General features: G+C 40.6%; 1 pseudogene; it reads right to left on the minus strand.

Moving 5' to 3' along the window:
- Window positions 1-5,556: 5,556 nt before the first annotated feature.
- The window catches only part of LOC104150187 (aldehyde oxidase 2-like), a 33,260-nt pseudogene continuing 15,652 nt past the window's right edge, over window positions 5,557-23,164 (minus strand).

Consider the following 23,164-nt stretch of genomic DNA (forward strand, 5'->3'; position numbering starts at 1 on the left):
GCCCGGCAGGGCGCCCGGCTGCTCCCCCCCGCCCTGGGCATGGGCGCGCCCGCCCGCGTGATTGACCGTCACCCGCAAGCGGCTGCCTGGTGGCCCCCCCTCCCCCCCGGCGCGCGGGGGCGCAGTGCAGTGCGCTGCCTTGCAGGCGGAGCGCGCGCTGCCCGTGTGCCTGCAGGACGTGTCAAGGCTGATGTTTTCCAGCACTTTATGAAATACAGCCGTTAAAGTTAACTAAAATAACCTGCAGCCCCTTTCCCACAGCGCTAGAAAAATGGCAGAGTTTGCTTCAGTCTCGTAATTTGTTAGGCAGCCATTAAATGTTCAACAGCACATTGACTGGAAGCGCGTTTGAGCAGGCAAACGGCAGCAAGCAGAACAAGCGATAGGCCATCGGCACAGTAGCAAAGATGTTAAGAAAGACGACCTCAGACAACCCCGGCAACATCAAAGGCAGTATTTCCAAAATGTCATGCCTATTGTTAGGATTACTTGCACAGCAGAACACATCTCTTAAAGAGTAAAATATCAGTCAGCATATAATGCTTTGCATGTATTAATAATTATATTATTAATAATACATTATTCACTAACAGCTGTAAAATTTCCTGCCGAGGTAAATTTGAGTGTGTTTTGGAGAGACTGACGTCTTAACTTAAAAAATAAAAGCAGACTGGTAAAACAGCCTTAGACAAAGCTTATGGCAAGCTGTTTCTCTTGTTCCTGAAAACACGGAGACGCTGGCAGACAGTCTGCTAGCCCAAAGCACATCCTCGACTTCAAACGGGTTAGATTCTCCAGTTTCAGATCTGACAAGCTGTTTCATACAATCTACTTGATGCGTGTATCAGAGGGATTAGAAACATTATTGTTGTATTAAATTTACACCTAGAAAGTCTGTTCTTTATTAGCATCTTGATTAACCTCTTAGATGCTATACACATATATACAGTAAGAAACAAACTCTATTCCAAAAAACACATTTGACCTTTCTTTTTACTTGTGCATTCCTCCAAATAAATCTTGTTTTCAGTAACTATCAGAGATATTGTATGTTCACTAGGTCTCTTTCTTTAAATATAGGGCAGTTTAAAACTGTAACGCCTTCATAAGTTTTTCCATCTCACATCTTCATCAATATAGTACCTGCTGCACTATCAGGTCCTAGATTTGCTATTATATTTGTAAAGTTTTCTTTCCTCAGATCCTCACGATAGCATCACATTGTATAGAATCTGTGTACTCCAGTCTCGACAGACCAAATTATCAGTTAAAAGCTACTCACATCTGATGTTAGAACCCCGTTCCTCAGTTCCACAAGCGCAGGCCTTCTCTACTTCCGTTAACAGACAACTTATTTCACTATTATAATAACAGTTCTCTCATCCTATCTTCAGATTGTAGATCAGTCTGTGTATTAGAAGACAGCACATATAAAATCAGAACTTTACTGTAGGTCCTTTAAGTACAGTCTAAAAAGCCATATGCTACTAAATCCTGGCAGCAATCTCCATACAGCCATATATAACTAGAGATGTCTACAAGATTGAATATAGCAACACGTGACATACCGTTCGTGCTGATTTAGGGCAGGAGATGCAACTGCAGTTTAGGTCTTTGCTCCCTCAAAGGGCAGAACAGTAAACTAATGGATGGTAAGTATCCCTCTAGAAGTTACACAGCTGGCAAACTTCCACCAGGTGTAAAGTATAACGCTCCTTTGGCTAAAACTCTTGAAACGATGGGTAAAGTTACACCAGGTGTGTAAACAGAGCACCTGACGTGTAAACAGAGCAAGTCGCTATGCCTCAGGAAGGGACGGCCACCTTCACAACAGTGACTTTGACTTTAGTTAAGGTCGTCCCCAGCCCCGTTTCTTTTTTAAATCCAACAAACCACTTCCCTGGCTGTGAATCTTTTATTTCGTCTGGTCTGACCCAGCAAAGAGGTCTTCACACCTCCCAGCTAACTTGTAATTATTCAGAAAAAAGCAGGGAGAAGAGTTGTCCTTGCTGCTCTTATACACTATCCAAAGTGACCTGCACTAGCCACTCACAATGTGGGGTACACACCAATTCTGTTAAGGTTTTTTCTTTCCTTTTTTTTTTTTTTTTTTTTTAAAGTAGAGATTGACCCTTTGAAAACATTTTCCCTGAGTGTATCTATGTTTTGGAAAGCAAGTAAGCATTCCTAGTCTATCCCTCTAAAGAGCTACCAGAGATTACATTTAAAGCCTGCAAAAAGTAGCTTTTATCACAGCTTTTTATCTGTGATATTCCATCATCCAAGCAGAACTTGGTTAAGTTGCATTTGATCCTGCTGCTCTAGTCAATTGATTATCTTAAAGAAAATCAGGCCATGTCTTCAGTGAGGAGGATATTCCGAGGCTGCTTACAGTCTACTGTCTGTTCTTGCCTGGACTACAGACATTGTGCCATCACCCAACCCAGCACTCATTTATTTACACCCCCCTTACAGGTAGAAAGCTAGGGTAAAACTGAGAGGTACTAAAATCAATATTATCTGTTCAATCTACAAGACAAATATACTCAGGATACATGTATATGTAAAAGGAAAGTTTTTTCCTTTTATAAGGAAAAAATAAGGAAAAAATAAGCCTATGCTTGCCATGTATGACACATCAACTTGGAAATGAAACCACCATCTTTTCTTGAGCTAGAGCGCTTGTACTCACATCTGGAAATATAATACAATTTATCTCAATTGTACAAGAGGACTCTTCCATGCTTAGGAGAGCCTCAGTTGCAATTAATACAATTTCTTTAGACTAATTTATTAGGGGTCACTGAATCCGGTAGCCCAACAGAGGTGAGGCTGATGCAGCTCCTCGTGCCCAGCTCCAACCAGTAGCGAGGCTAAGCATGTGGTCCCAACAGGCACGCACACAAACACATGTATACAGCATGTATGTACGTATACACATGGCTGGCTACACAGATCAACAGCGACAGGAACACTCAGTACTCATGCAAACGCAAACAGCACCAGTGGCCTCATCCTGTTCCCCTCTCTGACTGGTCAGGATGAAGGTCTGTTAGTGGGAAATATTTACGTGTGTATACAAAATATGCATCTCTCCAGGAGCTGGCTTTAGAGGCTCAGTCTATCCAGTACTTAACTCCCTGGATCTTCGATCTCCCCAGTTGCTGGCATCTGGACTTAGGAGCCCCTGAGGCCTGCAGCCCCACTCCAGTTGCGGGCACACAGACCTCCTTGCACCCACCGACACGTGTACTCACATGCGCGGTGGATCCCTCCAATAACTGCCCGTCGACAACTTACCCTTAGACACTCAGTCTGCCCCGACCCCAGGGCCTTGGACTCTCTCGTCTCCGGTTGCCTCCCGCACAGAGACACGCACATGTGCAAACAGGTCTCACAGTTGACCCAGTCCTTACAGTCTCTCCGGCAATTGGCCTGGACCTCCTGGTCCCTCCAGTAGCCAACTCCTCTGGTTATCTCACACATATACTCCTGGCTCCTAAGCTGCTTATCCTACCTGCCGTCTAGTCTGGCTTGATATTTGCTAGTGATCACACACTCACGTGTGTACCCTCACTCGCTCCGGTCACTGCTTCTACCCACGCACAGGCTGCTGTGATGACCCGTTGTCCCCTCTCCAGTTTCTGGCACTTAGACCCCCATGCACAGACATGCATACAGAATAGGGAGTCCTCCCTCACCCAGCAAAATAATAGTTAGAAGCGGAGCTTAATAAGAAGTCAGAACAAAGTATACTGACAGTTGCGCTTTTCTCATTAGCTGTAGTCTCTCACATTTTAATTGAGAGAAACAAATAGCACAATTTTACCAACATAACCTAGCAAGTTCCTCATTACTTGCACTATGAGCTTATTTGTAAAATAATCCCGTTTCACCTCTTCAAATTCAGACTAAATAGTATTGATTTATTTGACGATATGTGTGGGTCACACTGTCTTCCACACCACACCAATCTAAGTCTGCAGTCTCTCCATTAAAATAAATGAAATAAGTCTAGATTTACATTTATGTGTCTCTCCTTTTAAATAAATGAAAATAGTCTAGATTTACATTTACGTAACAGAGCAAAATCTAAACAAATACCTGTTGAGTATCTGCAGAATTATTTCTTATGCTAGTACACATAGCACAAGAAAACTTGGGTACACAGTGATATTGTTTAATGTGTTCTTACAGTTATTTTTACTGCTTTGAACTGTCAAATGTGAAAACGGAATATTCATTTGTACATACATGTCCGCTGGCTCGGCTCAGCCATTTCCTTCACTCTCCCTCAAACTCCTTTGCACTTTCTGTTCAGTTTCCTCTCCTCATGGGGGAACACTCCGTCGAGATTCACACAGCTGCCACTGCACCACTTTTAAACATCCTTTCTAAAATTAAGTCTGCCAGAATGGCAGTAGCATTGTTTGGCACAGCTGAGTCAAACAGGGAACTAATACACCTGTTACTAACGACAAATTGTTCTGTTGCTGCTGCTGCCCTCTATTTTTTTTGTCTCAGTCACCTGCTGCACATCTGTTACATGTGCCTGCTTGCATTAGCAATGGGCAGCACCACTTGAAAATGAGTATTTTAGACATGAAGTTGGTGAGGTTTTAGAGACGTGGTGGGCTCTCCCCCTATATCTCTTCTCACTAATCCACTGCATCCCATAAAATCTCACTTCCATTTTGGGCTTCATTCAAAGGTGGTGGTGGGAATCTATCCTACTCTAACTCTTTGTGGTATATAGCTTCCTACCTCAGGAAAAACCTCCCTCACTTTATCCCATCTCAGAACCCACAGGTGACTGTGGCAGCTCTGTCCCATTTCACCATTTTGCTAGGAAGAAGGAGCAAAGCTGTTGGTAAGGCAAAGGAGAGGAGGAACAGGGCCTGGTGATACAGTGAATAGCACTGATTTTATTCCAGCTCTGAGGAGAGGTCAAAGCTGGTAGTGGTATGGAGAGGTAAAATGGCACGGAGCAGGCCTGGGATAGCCTGCCAGAAAACAAACAGTAATACTACTATTACTGTAGTTACCACAGTTGCAATACATCAGCCTCTAAAAAACATTTGGCAGTATGTACTTTCAGAATCTCTGTTCTACTCCAATATTGATATATTGTCCATTATGAATTTGTACAGTGTCTAATTAATATCTCTGAAATTCTCATGTACTAGGAGAACAGAAAGTGAATAACAACAGCTATGAACCTTAAACTGGACGAAGAAGTGGCAAAACGGTAACATTCGTGATCTGCTCTTTATTGCAGATATTATTCAAAATCCCATACTACTTCTTTGAAGTTCATAGGGTAACACCATGAACTCCGGTGTAGCATGGAGCAAGATTTGATTGAGAGAGAAAGTTATGTTCCAAAATGAAAAATCTCTTACTTGGTGGTACAGTACACTGAGTTCTAGAAATATGGATATGTGGGTGTGTGTATGTGTTTAAGTATTACAGTTCAACTTCTTTGTTGCTGGAATGCTATCAGTCAGTAGGTGATTGATGGAATTACCTGGTTATTTCATAGTTAGGAAAACAGTATTAGTGTACGTTGATGGCCTATGGCTTATAGGTTCCAGGTTTATCTTTTGGAATCTGAAAGAAAATATAAAGCAAACAATGTAATTTTGCTAAAAGGAAAGACAAATTACCATAATTCACAAATGCATGTTCCTTTTCAACCATTTAAATGCCAGTATGTGCACTAATCCCTGCTTTCTCATGTTATAAAGGGTTGTGAAATCAACTAATTAACCTCTAGTAGTCTCAGAGATACTGATGATCAAACGGTTAAATAAGTACCTATCTCTGTAACACAGACGAGCTCACAGCTTGAAAGGCTCCGATTACTTAGGGGAACTGACATACCAAGTTACATTATGCAGCACGGTTTAATGTGACTGCATTAAATCATAGAGGCAATGATGCTTGCAGAGAAATACTACACTTCTGAGGGTGTTCCCTCAAGAACGCTGGAGACAGAGCATCAATTCATAATGCAGAGATGCCAGGGTTTGGATAACAACTTCACCTTTATTTAGACTGTAAGCTGTTACCAAGTGTTTGCACAACACCTAGCCCACAAAGGTCCTTGATCTTGATCATGACTTCTATTAATATGAGAAATTGCATCACTGTGAAAAACTCGATCACTGGATATTGTGCATGGAAGGAAGCAGAGGTGGATGGGTGAAGAATTTACAGTCCCAACCTCAAGAAAGGTTGAGGTCAGGATGTCTCTTGCTGGCTGCCATTGGAATAGCTAAGGGCCTGCAAGTTTGCCACAGTCAGCTTTTGTCCCTTTCACAGAGAAATTTGCAGCCTAAGGTAGAACACAATTGCTCTATGAGGTTTTTGGTTAGACTGCAATGTCAAAAAAGGGTTTGATTACTTGGTTGACAGAAGTGAAATATTCTCTTATTGTGTGGTACCTCTTTTTAACTTGAAAACTGTATTGGAAATAATCTGTGCTTTTCAGAATACCAGGAGATCTGCAAGTATCCAGAGAACATCTGAAAGGAGTTTCTGTGCAGCCCTGTGTTCAGTCTGGTGTTTTGCAGAGGCTACAGCCTTGTGGCTCATCAGTTCCACCAAAAATAAGCAGGGTCAAAATGCTACAGCTGTAAATATGTTCTCAGCAGGAGAACGATTTAAGGTTAAAGCTTTAATTAAAAGGACCTTGTCACAGTCTGGTCTGATATTTTGCATTTTCCTGGCCCCCAAAATGTTTGCTTGTTTAGTTTGCTTTCTGACTGGATATGGATTGTGGTGAGAACAGCTGCTAAACCCTTACTATTCATCTGTTTGATAGCTGCTCCCACGCTTTACTCCTTTCATATTTTTATCCCCTCCCCCCCTTTTTTTACTTCAAGTTACAAATAAGCAGAGATTTTGGGCAAGTGACAATGTATTAAGCAACACCAGATGTGTCTGCTTTTAGAGTGCCAAAAGGATGAGTGCAGTGGAAAACCTGTTGAAGTGGCCTAAAGCTATTAAGTCAGAAAACAATGTCATCATGTCCCGTCTTGCCCTCCTTTCTGAAGGAGCTCTTTTGCGTGATCATCCTTCGCTTGCACAGGCAGGGGGAGGGAAGTTGGCTCCTGCCTCATAGTCTCACAAAAATAAGTATTCTCCAGCAGGCTACTGCTCTGTCCTCCCAACCCTGGTTTTCAAGGAAGGGAGGAAGGAAACGGGGGTATGTGGGTCAAAGTGGAATCAGCACAGACCAGGAACGTAGGACAAATGATGGAGCACACGTGCTCTGCGTCTAGACAGAATCATAATTCCTAACAGAGATGCAAATGAAGTAACGCTTAAGATAAAGTCAGACTATAATCTCAAAAGTACTTTCAGGGGCTTTGAAAATAAAGCGTATATATAAATTGAAATCATTACCACTGAGGAAAGCAGACAGATTCCTTAGGTTTGGACTGGTGATAACTCTGGCTGTCAGTTTATGCTACTCAGCCAACATAGCTGAGCAAAGTGCCACTGATTAAATGAAATGCATAGCTCTGCTAAGCATGACACGTTAAAGAAAAGAGATGCGGCTCACTGATCAGTTTTTGTGAACAGTCCATTCATATTAAAGAGAAGTATTGAGATGGCTAGCTCATGAGAAGAGTAAAATACCATTACCTACCGTCTCAGTAAAGTCATCAGCACAGGCCATGCGAATCCGCTCAACAGTCAATGGGCTGTTCAGTGTGAAGTCCAGGGGCAATCCTCTTTCCTTCCGTGCAGCAGCTACTGCATCCCTTATCGTGAAGAAAATTGAGCTACCCGAGAAGAGCCCAGCTTCACCCATGCCCTGGCAGAGGAGAGAGGCAGCTGGAGTAGTTGCTGTCAGTTTCTAAACTCATCATCCAGTTTCTAAACTCATCATGGAGCTAAATCCACACATCTTCAGTGAAGTTATCCGAACTACACTGAATCACACCAGTTCAATATCTGGCTAAGACCAGCATATTTGGATTCAACAAATTTTCTTGGATCTCTGAGAATCTTTAAATCAGAAAAACATCAAGGCCCAGGGTTTGGCTGATGGAGATAATTTCAAAATTCACAACACAGCTACACTATCGGAAAAGCTTTATTCTGTGACTTCAAAATTCACATTACAAAGCCATGAAATAACTCACGACTTCTCATATAAACTTCCTTTTTCCATATCCAAGTGGACTTAATTCTACATGATCAAATAGAGGAAGAAAGCCCCTCTTTAGCCTCTCTTGAATGGATAAAGTTTGCACTGCCTAATTTTGATAAGAAATACGCCCGTTGTATCTAGTATCTATCATCTTCTTGCGGAAGAGTTAATTTACTCATTCATACTGAGTAAGGCCATAAATATCTGGAGTGGACCTTCTGGAAATTCCCATTCCTCTGACATACCTGGTTTAGACACTAGACTGGAAGAGTGGGTATTCCAGCCTTTTAGTAGCCAGAGGCCTATACACTCCAGTTTAATTCTCCTTTTATTCTGAAGGGGGTTTTTTTGTTTTGTTTTTCGGGGATTTTTTTTGCTTTTATTTTGAGGCTATTAATAGTGCTCAAGCCTAGCGCTGAGTTCCTCCTCAGAGGCTGATATAACCTTGAAATAGAAAGATTGGTGCCTTGGAGACAGGCTAAGGAAAGAACTGGATTCTGTTCCCATACCTGTCATAGGCTTCCTGTGAGATGGTAGACATTTACTTTCTCTCTCTCTCCACATGACTTCTCCATCTTTAAAAGGATCATAATATTTCCTTCTTCCATCCTTTTTTCCTGTTTAGGCTGTTTAAGCTCTTCAGGACAGACTCTTTCATTTTCTGTGTGTAGCACAACAGCTAGGTACAAAAAGGTTCCAATTTTGGTTAGGGCTTCCAAGTGCTACTGTAATGTCAACTAATCACAGGAAGGAATAGAGTCCAAAACCTCAAAACAGCAATGTTGCACCATTTAAGTACATGGACTAACTCTGAAATCTGTGGCATAGATGAAATTGGAATTATTTTGAAAAAAAAAAAATGCACCTGTGTGTATACCACAAACACTTAAGGTTTTGCACCAGAATCACCTGGCGTGCTTGCTTGTATTGTATACAGTAAATTCGGCCTGTTTACCTTGGAGGAATAAATGGCAATTGAGTTGCGTGAATTGGGCAGCAAACACACGTGGAACTGCTCAGGAATGTCACAGATTGCAGGGATCTTATACATATCTGGGCCAAGACTGATTTGCTCTCCTCCTGGGGAAAAGCAGATTTCTTCTAATGTATAAAGACCAACTGCCTGAATGAAGGCCCCTTCAATCTGAGCAAAGACAAAAAAAGGTACATTTTTAGATTTTCATTCAGTCATTTTAAAAGATAAAAACGTACATCAAATTAGACTTTTTAAGATTACACATTAACTGGCACCTTTCCTTCCACAAGTAAAAGTTAAACCAATATAGATTAAAACAGGACCAAAGTGTCCTCCTCTGACTTGCACAAATATTTTCATTGGCTCAAGTTCTACTCTTCCTTATTCCTGGCTAAACTCACTGTAACTAGTGCAGTTACCTCTGATTTGCTTTGGCGTAACTGAGAGCCGAGTCAAATCCACCAACTTCAGGAGCATTGCTCAGAGGAACTTCGGTAAGGAGGTAAGGAGACCAGGGACTATGACACAAATAGTCTGCTCAATCTGATATTTGTTTAAAAAGAATTGCAGATAGCAAGTGAAAATATCTGAGAGGCTGGATATGAAGAGAAAATAGCAGGCCAACCTAAAGTAGGAACCACTGCTGAGGAGACACCCAGGCTATGACAGTGGTAATGTAAACACTGGTGCAAGATGAACACAGAACCAAAGTGCTAAGGTAGAATGACTTCGGCAAATCTGGCAATCCTTGGATACGCATAATGAACATAATCTATTAAACAAAGAGCAAGTATGTGAGGAAGAGCCTGTAATAAGATAAATAAGTAGGATAAGAAGGGCTTTTTAATTTAAATCACATTCTTAGGAGCATTTTCTTTGACTCTGCAAATGAATGACAAATATTTTGCCCGCTTCTGAGTTCACCTCTATTTTCCTATTTACAAAGTATTAGCGAGTGACACTGCTTTTGTAAACATTCAGTTTGTCTGTAGCTGTAGGTATTTGAATACATAATACGTGGCTATGGAAATGAATATTGCTATTGACACGACATTGCTCCATGTCAATAGCTTTTTCCATGACATCTGAAGTTCTTAACACAGCTGAAGTCAACAATGCTCTGCAACTAGCTAAGATTTAGCCTTTAGTCAACAATTTTTTGGGTACAAATAGATCAGGAAAAAGTCACAAGGAGATTCAGGGTTCTAATCCTACAAAGTCTGTTGGACCTGCTTTTACTCATCACTTCTCCAAAGTTGATCAAGAAGCAGAAAACTTAACCTAGTATTATTTATAGCTGCAAATAAAAAAATAGATGTTTGACATCTGCCAATCTAACCTCCTTCAGCCTTAATAGATGGTCTCTCATAGGCTTTGGTGGACATTAAATTGACCAGTAACAGCAGTTATTTAGACACAAAGAATCACCTGTCACTAACATCGAATCTAAAGCACAACTATGAAAGTACATACCTGTCCTATATCTATAGCTGGATTTACATTAAAGCAGGCATCCATGACAATGTCTGTTCTGATGTTCTGTCAAACAAATAAAAGGTGTTATGAAGTTATATTTAAAATATACAACATAAAAGGGATGCTAAACAACATGCAGTCCCACTCATTAAAGATCTATCATCACAACTACTATGAATTTATTCTGAAAAAATGAAAGCAACTTGGAAAAGACTGAGCTGATGGAGAGTTCATCCAGATGATGCATTTTTTTGATTGTCTGATTGTGTGATGTGGTGTGCACATCCGATGGGGAACAGGATGATCAGAAATTCAAGAATGGCTTTGTTGCTTTTTCTCTGATGAAAACTGAATTGTTTGATGTGATATTTAGCCACTTCCTATGCTTTGCCGTAAGTCCGGAAGCAGTCACCTGAAGTCCAGAAGACCAGAAGTTCCTGATGTGTAATGCAGAGGAAGGGACAGGGAAGAATGACTACTATGCTGTCTTTATATAAGGTCTCATAGCTTCTCCTCCTAAATCCTAGCTGAATGTAGTTAATGGGGTCTACAGATTCCAGTGACTTTGGAGCTTAGCTCCACACAGGCTACAGATGTATGGCAGCCACTGCTGCAAAATGCATTTCCCCAGTAGCCCTGAAGACACTGGGTTGGTCTCCATACAATGCTTCTGAGAATTGTCCCTGCATTGCATCCCCTTTGCAACAGGCATGTTACGTGAAAGTGGCTTCTTCCATTTTAAATGTAGCCCTATTAAAAAGGCAACTGTAACTAATGATTTGGGCTTGTGCTGTTGAAGAGCTAGCTCACAAGGAGATGTCCAGAAGCTATGACGGAATTTCAAAGCCATCATACGTGGTAGATACATTATAAGACCTTCTTTACTTTCTACTGTTCTCATAGACTTTCTTATTATTCTGGTTAACATCAGACTTTTCTCCCCAAAAGAGGATTAACAAATTATATTGTAAAGGACACGTATAGCTATTTTGTGTTCTGCTGGCATTGTGTTGAGTACACTCAACAAAGACTATGTCTATTCTCAACCAAAAGGAGCAAAAGGAAAAATTATCATCTGAGCGTAGCAATGGTGGGAATGTTACCCAGCTCTACTTCAATTCATCACATTTCTTGTCATTACCTTGTGGTCTCCTGCCAGACAATCAACTTCTACTTCAGAACAAGCAACTCCAAAGAGAAAATATGGAAAGCATGGCCCTTTTTTGTGTCCCCGTTCATGTTTGTAACTTAACCCCTGGAGGAAGTAAGACTATCCTTCAGATCAGATTAATGTGATCACGACACCCCCCCACCCCATCATCCTTGTCGTTATTACTGAGACCACTAGGGAAATCATACAGCATGAGAAGTAAATTCTCAAATCTAACCCTTTTCTTAGGATTTCCATAGTCAAAGATGATCTGGGCTGTAGCACCACTGGTAAATACCTGTTGCACTGAATGATTTCGGAGGATAGGATGGCAGCAAACTGTGATGTCCATGAGGCAAAATTCCTTAAGGGCTTCCTGCGTCCCACTGTAGTTGGCACTGGAGAAGACTATGGATCCACTATCAAACTAGCTAACCGAGGATATAAAGTTCTTCTGAAACCAGTATAGGCTGAAAATAAGGCAGTCTGTGGTCAGGCCACTGTTTAATGGTTTGTATGCTGCATCTGCTTTGGATTTAAGGAGATTTAATGGGGAAAGTTTCATCATTCCTGCAACATACTGGCAAAGTGACATCTTTGATGCCAAGACATCCAAAGAATCTAACAGCTTCCCTTACTTGAAATAGCCAGTAGCTGAAAGACTGGTGCTTTGCTTGTGAGCTTCACTGATTTGCAAAAGGTATATTCATTATTAGAGAGAGAGAATTAAAACAACATACATATCCCTTACCATGTTTAAAGAAAAAGGGAAACTTGGGAGCCCTACGTAAAAGCTTTATTTTTCCTTATGCCCTGCAATGGTTTCTAGGAAGGGACACACGGCAAAAGACAATCTCTGAAGTTGGCCAGATTTACCAGGCCGGTGGGTTGCACCACTTGCTCTTCCACTGTTCCTTCTCTTCCTCTCCTCCAGTTTACTTCAGGCAGGGAGGCCCCTTCCTCCTTCTGGAGGCAGAGGGAGGTTTCACTCCCTCTGGAATGGCAGGTTCCACACGACACCTGTTGGTTCATCATAACTTAATAGTATGAAATATAGAAAGGCATTTACCCAGTCTTCCCATTTGCCATTAGGATTTTTACTCTGGATAGGGCCCAGGTGCTTCCAAAGGATTTGACAGGCATCCTAGTGGGAAAGAAAATTGGGCACTGTTTACCAACCCATAAAACCAAATCTATCTGCCGTTTTCAAAACAATACAAGCTCTTGCCTGGTGAGGTTAATTTGCTAAGTGTTCCTCTAGCATGTTCTGTTCTACCTTCAATTGGTAATGGCCCAAAGCAAGGCCGATCTGTGTTAGCAGTTTCATTCTGAGGGCTATAAATCTACTCATTTGGTTACAACTTCTTTCCTCTGCTAACTGCCAGCTACAAATGCAGTACTTTGCAAAAACTGGCACTGGCATCTGCTCTAACACATGAGGTCTTCACATACCAGGCTATCACTGAAATCATCAAAAAAAAAAAGAAGACAAAGGACATGACTCCCCTCCCGTTTTGATTTACTAGACAGAAAATCACTGGCTTGAGTGTTTGTTGTGAAATAAATGAAAGCACAATTAAGCATTTAAGTAAATAATAATTAAGTGTTTAAGTAGATAAGGGTGTTTCATTCTAATTATAAAGAAATGTACCTGAAATATACCTTATGCTAAATTTCCCTTTAAATTGTGTTTAGTAGTCAGAATAAAGTGAAGATCCATACATTCCTTTAGCTGCCACCTAAAGAAAACTTTTCTAAATCTGATAGAGTAAAGCAGAAAAAAGTATCCCTTTTGAACAGTGTTCAGTAAGTTGCCTTCCTTTAAACTGTGCATATAAAATAAACTAGAAAGAGAGATTTTGAGATAAAGGAACTGATTTGTTTTATAAAAGCCACTCAAAAGCAAAATGAAAAAGTTATAAATCCTCAGAAGGGTATTCATTCTTTAACAGAACCAATGATTATGTGGAAAAAATGCAAATAAATGTAACCTGGACTGTTCTTGCATTGATTTCCATTCCAATTGAACCTGCTGTGTATTTGCAATTAGGTACAGTTGTCGTACTTGTTTCACGGAGGTGTATACATGACAATAGCATCTTCAGTTCATGACTGCCAATCTGTAATAAGAGTTTAAAAAAAAAAACAAAACAAAAAAAAACCAGATATCCAGTCCACTTGAAGTGACAGTCTCAAGTCAGGAAAAATAGAGCATTGCCATACCTATGAAGTATTAATAATACCTACTAATAAGCAGAAATTAAAATAAACAGTTCATCACTTACAACATCAACTTCATCTCAGACTGAGGAAGAAACTGTAACCCTTATATTAGGCCTATCTTCAGATGTGTCTGGGTAACACCTACATGAAACATCCCAGTCTGTCTGTCCTAACCCCCTTCCTTGTTCTGTGCTTAAGACAACATTTAATAAGAAGTGAAACTTCCTTCTTTTCCCAAATTTCCATTCTAAACCTAGTCTAACCATAACCATAATCTAACAGCACCTTTGTGAGCAATATCTTCAGCAAAATGAAACATATATCCAGCCTCTCCCAGAACAGCCCTCAACCAAGATCTACTGCTAATGCAAGAGTCAACGGGAAAACCAGCTCCTCAGCCCTCCTTTACCAAAACCATATTGAACAATCAACCCTATCCTGGAGAGTTTTAATGCGCTCAAGACATACACCAACACCAAACAGAAGGTTTTTATTCCTGCTAGCACCTGTTATCATCTGCGTTTGGGAAGCTGGCTTTGGTGCTGGCATTGTTTACCTAGTTATTCTTAATGTAAGGATTTTGGACAAGCCAAAAGGAAGAGTTTTGCCATTGGCTGAATCCTACATTAGCTTGCAAGGCTGGCTTTGTGTCTGAAAAGTAGCTATATTTAATTCTGATTCAAGTACTTGTCATCTGAGAACAGGGAAGGACTGATGTTAGCAGTATTTTGGAGTAAGAAAAGGGATGGATAGCTCTGCTTATTATGGGATATTGCATGGGCAGTAGGAATAGAATGACAGCTGTTGTTCTGATTCATAGTATTTGTCAGAGCGGTCTTAGGACTGGGACAAGGTTGGCACTGGGGTTAGGATTTCAGAAGAGGAGGAGATTGGTTTTATGCTGTGTCTTGCTGTCAATAAAATGATGCTGATTTGCCTCAAATGAACTATCACCCAGTAATTCAGCAAAGTATCTTCTCCTCTCACTCTTATATTTTCCAAAGAAAGGGTGCCGTCCACCAGCGATTAACATATCCAGATTTCTTTCAAGGACAAAACGAACTGGACGCCCAGTCCTAAGTGAACATAAAAAAAATCCACTTTTATTACAGCCTATCCATGCAGATCACAAAGATATTATATAGTTAAACTCTCTGTGGTGACATGTTTTCTTACTTACATAATCTTTGCATGGGCTTTAATACTGGTAACCACAGCCAGTGAAAGCTCTCCATCAACCAGACGAATGTCACCAACGTGAACTGCTTCACCAGTGGCATGCTTAATACCAGACTGGTGCATGATGGGACATCCCACAGGATCTTGTGGTGACTGTCCTGGGTCAACATCCTGCATAATAGGAATGTGTTATCCTCAAGCCAGAATAATAATTATACAAAGCCTTACTCACAAACACTTCCTGAGATCATGTTGTGATTATTAAACCATCTAGACTTTATGACACTATTCATGGGAAACATTTCAAAGCGCGGATTCCATTTTTAGAATTTGTGGTATACTGGCACCAACGTGTCCTGACCAAGATCAGAAAAATCTACTGTATTAGACACTATTCACATCTCTAGTAAATGGCAGTCTCTTCCCCAGAAAGACTGCAACATATAAACGGAAAAAGCAAGAAGAGAGGTAAGAGCGACAAAATGACTTGTCCACACAGCAGAACTGTGGCAGACAAAGTAGACCTGAAGACTTCTGAGTGAATATCAGCTAACCTGTTAGCTAACCAGGCTGCTGGGAGCATACTGTTCCTCATAGCATCTTTCAGAAAAAGAGTTTACATGAATGCTGCTTCAAATAAACCATATTTCATACCGTTTACTTGGGAGAAAATAGTATCTGAAATCAAGGCTATATTCAGAGATCACTATAACTCCTTGTCCATTTGCCAAAAGAGACAGGCAAATGAATATTCTGGCCAGTGTCGACTAAACTAAAAAATGGTTTCATCCAAGTTTTTGCTTATTAAATCCCCATCATCAGTCCCCTCTATTATTTCAAAAACAGCCTTAAATTGAAAGATTTTCAGACACACTTAATGAAAACATGGCTTTGGTGCTCTCTATTGTTGAATTGCTGATAATACATTTCACATCAACTTGAAACAGACTGTTACCAGTGATAGTTGAAAATCTTCCAGCATTTATGTTTTGGCTGGGCTTTGGCTGAGTAAAAAGTTCTATGCAAAACATATTTTTCCTTAAAAAAAAGGTCAATCTATCAAAGGAGAACAAAACAAATTATTGGCTGAAGGGAGTGCCGACAGGTTTTGGTGGAAAACTGATGAGAAGAAGCAAAAGTTGGATTTTTAATGGTTTTTAATTTTCCAACAAAACAAACGTTTGAGTGAAAATTCTTGATGCAACATTAAAATGCTTTTTATTGAGCTCTGTCACTGAACAAACTTTTTCACATGCCAGCCAACTCTCCCCTAGAGTTGTAGCTTAAATGAATCTTTAAGGCTTGAACTATCACAGCAACGCTACAGCAGGTTGCTCCATTTATTTTAACTGAAACCCACTGGATAGTTTAACTGAGATCACTAAATCTTGCTGAGGTCTTGCTTAGCTGAAAGCTGTGTCCCCGATTCAGTTGTGTCAGGATAGCCAGATGCCACACAATACCTTGAGTACATCTGCACCCTGAGAGACCAGTAAGTTTATAAAAAAAAAAAAAAAAGATTTCCCACAGGGTCAACTGTTTCAGCAGCTTCATACTACAATTAGTGGAGACTTCGGAATGAAAAGTTAAAAGGGCACAATACTCATTAAGATAGAGAGTCTGTGGCAGTCCCAGCTACAAGCCCACCTCACCTGATAGACTTGGACACCCTGGGGAACACCACTTTCTAGCACTCCCAAGGCACTCTTCTGCTCCTCTGAGATCTCAGCATACCTGAGGGGATACTGAGAGGAAGATGATGTCAGACCTTTATTTCTAAAGCTAAGCTCTTCCCTTCACATGTTTTGAAATAAAGCCTAGCACTTTTACCCCTCCTTCTCCCATTCCCAGGTCTTTAAAAAAGTGGAGATTTTCTGCAGCCTGGATGCTGCTGTGGGTGTGCAATGCTTACCCTGTGCTTACCATCCCATGTAAACCATGTAACACTTCCAGGTAAAATTTGAAAAGGAAGCTGACAAGCAGGGTCCTCCTGTATTCCACTTTCCCACCCAGAGCTGACGTAGAGAGAGAAATTTCCTCAAGCACCAGTTTGCAAGCTTCGTTCAGCATCTGATCGTTCCATTGCCTGGTAGAAAAATAGACTGGCATGAACAGACATTTCTATAAATAACACGCAGCTAAAGCGAATGTGAAGTATGCTGGAAGTAGTAAGAGAACCAGCATAAGGTATATCAAGAAATAACCTATTGTTAGTGAAAGCTTGTCAAGTAGAGGTTGTGAGAGGTTGGTGCTGGGATCTCCGCTGACAGAATCCAACAGACCCTATGCATCATATCATACGTCTCGCTTTTTGCTTAAATACATTAAATCATCCAGTACCTTCCTATAAGCTTCTCACCAGAATTTCTTGCACTGATTGTGGTTGAGCCAATGCCTCCATATAAAATACTCAGATCTACAACGGGGTCTGTGCCTGGACTGAAGATGACACGCATTCCAGAATTCACTATGGATAGAGCATTTTTCTGAGGTTCAGCCTGTCTGAAGGCTGAAATAAAGTCATCCTATTGGGAAAAAGGCAAGACAAATTTCCATCAATGTCAGAAACTGACCTTGTTAAAAGAAAAATAACCTACTCCTCCTTGTATTTTGGTTGTTCCTGTTGTCCAAAGAAAGAAACACTTTAAAGAACATTTGCTAGAATTAGTGTTTTAGTTAACATTTTTAATCTCTTTGAAGTACTAAGCTGATCATAGACAGACATACTGAAAAGGGATCGTATTTGAGGTTATCCACATGTAAGCAAAACATGTTAAAATTTAAATTTATCAACAGTTTAATGACTTGTCATTAATCACTTCAAAGTGCTGGAAGAGCAGCCCTGGCATAAGCCACTTCAAATATAGCTGGTATGTTCCTTAAATTGAATTTCAGCTTAGAAGACAGTGGTTTCCACTCCAGGACATGGTGGTAATGCTGTGCTAAAGAACCCGGTTTCAGGAAGATTGTACGCTCAGGGATTCTACACTTTATATACAATAATGGCATTTACAGAGGGAGGTACTTGAAACAGCTGTCAGGAATGTCCTTCTGTTCTGAAGCCAAGTCCACATATTCTAAAAGAAAATGCAATAGCAGTTTCTTCCATGGTCAGGCGCAGAGGACTGCTCTGAAGAGAGGATATAAAGTGCCCTTTCTGTAGCCCCAGAAAAACACTTCAGATTCAGCCAGTCACAGGTCTTCTAAAGAAGGGACCAGCAGGTTAGATCCTTCACTATCAGTATGTGATACTCCCACGGCAAATGTAAGACTCGGGATTACATGGTCAGTCGTGAATCTTTTTGGAGACGGAAAATCTTCTCAACAGGATTTGCATCTTTGCTTCACTGAGGCAACATTCACACCAACATACACAAAATCAGAAACCCAGCAACTGACAGGAACAAGACTGCGACCTGACAGCTGGGTTTCCATCTACACTGCTGTTCCTTCACTTTCTGTTGACAAATACTGCAAAAAAAGTGTGCGTGTGCCTTTTCATTTATCAGCAGAACTAATCAAAGAGGCAATTCAAACGAGTGGCAGAAACAGCCTCCCAAGAAATGCTGATGAGTTAATTTCCTGTGGTGAGGCTGCTGAATCTCACATGCTTTTCATGTGATTGTTGACAGCTAGTTTTCCTCTTTAAAGTGACCTTTTGAATTCACCAGTAGTGCTATGTCTTCCATTTCCACGTATTTCAGTAGCACTGACAGAGCTATCGTCATTTTCTCTTTTAGTCTGATTATCTCTCAAATCACCACTAAGGCTCAGAGTTTCTGGCAGCAGAAGCACTGTTGCTGCTAGCAGCAGAGGTTATGCTATTGCAGATTCTAAGCTTATGCAATCTTGTAGTTTTTAATCGGAAATCTACTATGGATGGCCAGCCTCTAAGAGGCGATAGCACTCCTCCAGCATGAGATCAGGTACGTTCATAATGCTGTGTTGCAGTGGGCAGCTACTCTGGCAATAGACTCTCCTTTTCCAAGACTGGCAGACACTCCTATGGTCGCTCCCTCTGACTCGAATCACAACATATTTGCTAGTACTTAAGTCTTCCCCTACTTCCCGGGTAGTTTTCCTCACATCCACTAGAGGGATATCTAAGAACACAGTTACCAATGACACAATCTGCTCTGCCTCTAACCTCTGCCACATTCTGCAAGCCTTGCTCATAGCGCTTAGGATCTTATGTTGTGAGTAGTCCCAGAGACAATCCCAAGACTATTCCGGGCATAAATCGCTAATTACTTAGCGAACAGAAATGAGCTTTTTCTCTGAAGACTGTGACAGCGTGGCCTTTTTCCTGGAAAGATTCAGATAGCCCAAACTTCTGTATCCGGATGGGGCACAAATGGACATGTAAGAGTGAAAAAGTGAGGGACCTAAAGAAGCAGGAGATCATGGCTGGATGGATGAACTGTAAGTGAGAGGTGATTCTGGGAGGCCAGAGCCTTCTGAGCTGTTTACATAGCAGTAGTCACCTGCATGTTTAGGGGCCAAATTCAAAGCCCACTGAAGATAATGGAAATATTCCTTGTAACTACACTAGGACCTGAATGAAACCTCTAAAGTATCGTGCAAATGTTAGCTTAGTATAAAGCTGCATTGAATGCTTCTGTCATCCAATATTTGGACTGAAATGTACACAATGCTTTTCATCTTTTTCAGGGTTTTCTTTAAGCTATAAGGCAATATAACACTGTATACACCACAAAAGATTAAAAGCAATCCAGAAAGGACACCACAGACCTTACCTTCTTAGAATATGGGATGAGAACAGAGACAATGACCTCCTTTGGCTTAATGTCTGAATGCTCACAGCCGGTAAGAAACTGATCATTTAAAAGAATCTGTTGTTTGCCATCTGTTGGAGAAAACTGTAATCTATTATTGAATGCAGAGCAAGAAAGGAAATATCTATGCTTTGCAGATTAAAATGTCATTGAATCTATCCAAAAAAAAAAAAAAAAGCTAGAATGAGAGTGTTGATACAGGACAATACTGTCCTCAGCATTCTAGGATGTTAGAATCTCACAGCGACAATAACCCTCCAAAAATGTTACCATGAAAATTAAATGAATATAAACAGACAAGAAGAGCTCATTTTCAGTAATCACTGTTTGCAGTGAAAAATACGAAGAACTCCAAAGTTCTGCAATGCAATGGCCTTAAAAACATACGGCCAGGTCCATTCCAGAGCTGGTCTTAGACTGCAGAATTCTTTGTGTGGAAAGGTTGATCTTTATGATAGGAAAATTTATGGCTACAACTTTATGATTGGAAATTGTCACCTACAATCATATTCTTTTTTGCACTGCTCTGCCCGTCTGGAAAAGATATTTGGCAGGGAGTCCCCATCTTAGCTTCGGGTGCTAAGTTGAGGACAAATTTGCCAACTGATAAGATTGGGTTCGAGTCCCAAGTCAATCCTCTGCTTACAATGTGTCCTAAAGACTTTAACAAAAAAATGAGGTTATTTTTTAGGCTTGTCCATCTCACATGTAACAGGAGTCTGTAATCATAATCCTGTGTTAATCACTTAAAAGTCCTGTTGGAAGAACTTAAATTTGCTTTGTTCAGTCTTAACTCAAGTTCTGTATTTGTTCTTTTTTATATGATTTAATTTATTTTTCTCTTGCAAAGTCCTGTCTCATATCACTCTAGCTTAAGGGAGAGACCAGGTTAACCCCTCTGCCCAAGAAAAAAAAAAGGCCATTCCCTTGATTAAAGGAAAAAATACAAGGTACTCAGGTAAATGAATTTTAAAGAAAATTTCAGGGATAAGACCAGAGATGCCTTATGCATGATGGGTTAATAGCTATGTGTCCACAGTCAAACTAAAGTATGAGTGGCTGCAAGGTTAGCAGTATCTTGCCAATGTACCCCCCATTTTTTAATCTTAGTCTTTCAGTTCTGTGCTCAAACAGTCAGCAAGGATACCAAGAGTTTCAATGGCTATAGTTCTCTGGATATTTGCCCCTGATGAGTGGCTTAGGACTCCCTGTTTATTTCATACAACTTTCGTGAGGGTATTGACTCTTTGGCCTTACCAGTCATGATTCCAGCCTCACCCAACTTTCCTCTCTGATGCCTTATACCTGTAAGTGACATTCATACAGATACGTCTGTAGTTTTGGCTCATTTACTGTCACTGCTGAATACCTACACCCATACTCCTGATCTGTTCTCCAGCTAGAGTTCTCAGCTGCTGCAAAAGAGCTTGGAAAATCTTTGTTTTCTCCTCTGGTATTTTTGGGATCGTCTCTGTCAGGATGTCTCTAAGCTGGGCCAGGCAGCAGGCAGCTCCTATTACCAGCCCTGAAATCAAATGAATTTGAACAGTGAAATCTATACATATATGCAACATATATACAAATGCGACATATATATAAATGCGACAGCTATACAACTGACAAGGCCTCTAAACATTTGCTTTTGTACACAGCTTTTCTCAGCAGGATAGCAAAGAGAAACGATAGTAAGATGCATTTCACACTACATTTAATAAGAAGCATAAATACTATTTGCTTATTCAGCGATGTTTCCCAGTATATGCCCATACTTGAAAAATATTATAGTGCATATTTGCACACACTAATGTATGTCCTTTTTTTGTGCTGCATATCCCCAAAGATATGAACAGGAGTTTGACTCATTAGGATGAAGGACGACCAAAGTGTTGGAAACCTCCAGGACTGAGTACTGAACACCTGATCACACTTCCCTTAGTATCAGAGAAGCCACTACCATGGACATCAGTGAACCCTGGAGTAAGCCTGCAGAAAAGTCTTCAAAGGTTGTAAAGTGCTTTTTCTGAACAAAGACCATGCTCTAAAGTCATCTTTTATTGAGGTGTCCTTAAATGCAGTGTTGCACTGACATATAATAATTTGGAAATATTTATAATTCATTTGCTGCCACCTAAAATGTAAATCACAGAGTCAGGAAAACATAATGAGAGAAAGAGTCACTTGTAACAAAATGTTAATTTCTCTGATTTCTCTGATTTTTAATAGCTTAATTTTCCATGGAGAAGACGCTACATTTCATACTTTTGCTACAGATGCCTCCACTCACTGAAATGATGTGCCTACTGGTTTGGATTCTCTGCTGATGTACATTAGCACAGCCCTTGTGATGCCAGTCCATTTGTGATAATTTCTACTAGCTGAGCATACGGTCCAACCATTCTAAAGAAAATCTTTTGATATTTTGGATTGGAAATCTATATTCAGTGGTTGCGACAGAAGGGCATGTCACCCCTGCAAAAATAAAAACAGTAAGGCTGACTTAAGGCCTGTGTTTGCTTTCTGTAGAAAACTGAGATTTGAGATCCCAATATTTTTGCAGAACAGTCTCATAAGTTGTCTGTCAACATCCATTGTCTCTAGACCATAGGTGAGCTGACGTACTGGTTAGAGGGCTTAGTGAAATGACTGACATTTCACACCACTGACAATCAACAGTTCTTACTGCTTCTGGTGTCTAAATGCGAAACCCAAGTTAATCCAGTCATCACCGTTCATACCACCTGTAAAGGCAACTTGGAGACTTACCATCATTTGTGCTGCTCATAGCATGCATTTCTGGAATCCTAACAGGACGGAGAATGAGTGGATGATGGACAACACTAACATTTTTGCTGAGTCAAAGTAAGATATCATGATTAGAAATCTGTTTAAAGAACCATTTTCCTTGACACAGAGACTGTAATGTGCAAAACCACTGTAAGTGGTTGCAAACCAGTCCCTACCTAGAGTGAAAAATGCCATCATTCAGTGCTCTTTGCATAAGTTCCCTTTGCTGGGCAATGCACAGATACCATACACCCCAAAGGGTTCTCTTTGGGTCTGTGTCCTTATTGTTCCAACAGTGAAGGAAATGCTCTTACCCAATTCCTCCCAATTGATTACTCCCTCAAACAAAAAGTTTAGCGACAATTTATAAAAATAAAAAACTGTCCATAATATGCAGAAACTAGCAAGTGTCATAT

This window comes from Struthio camelus, chromosome 6, assembly GCF_040807025.1.
Source record: "Struthio camelus isolate bStrCam1 chromosome 6, bStrCam1.hap1, whole genome shotgun sequence".
NCBI lineage: Eukaryota > Metazoa > Chordata > Aves > Struthioniformes > Struthionidae > Struthio > Struthio camelus.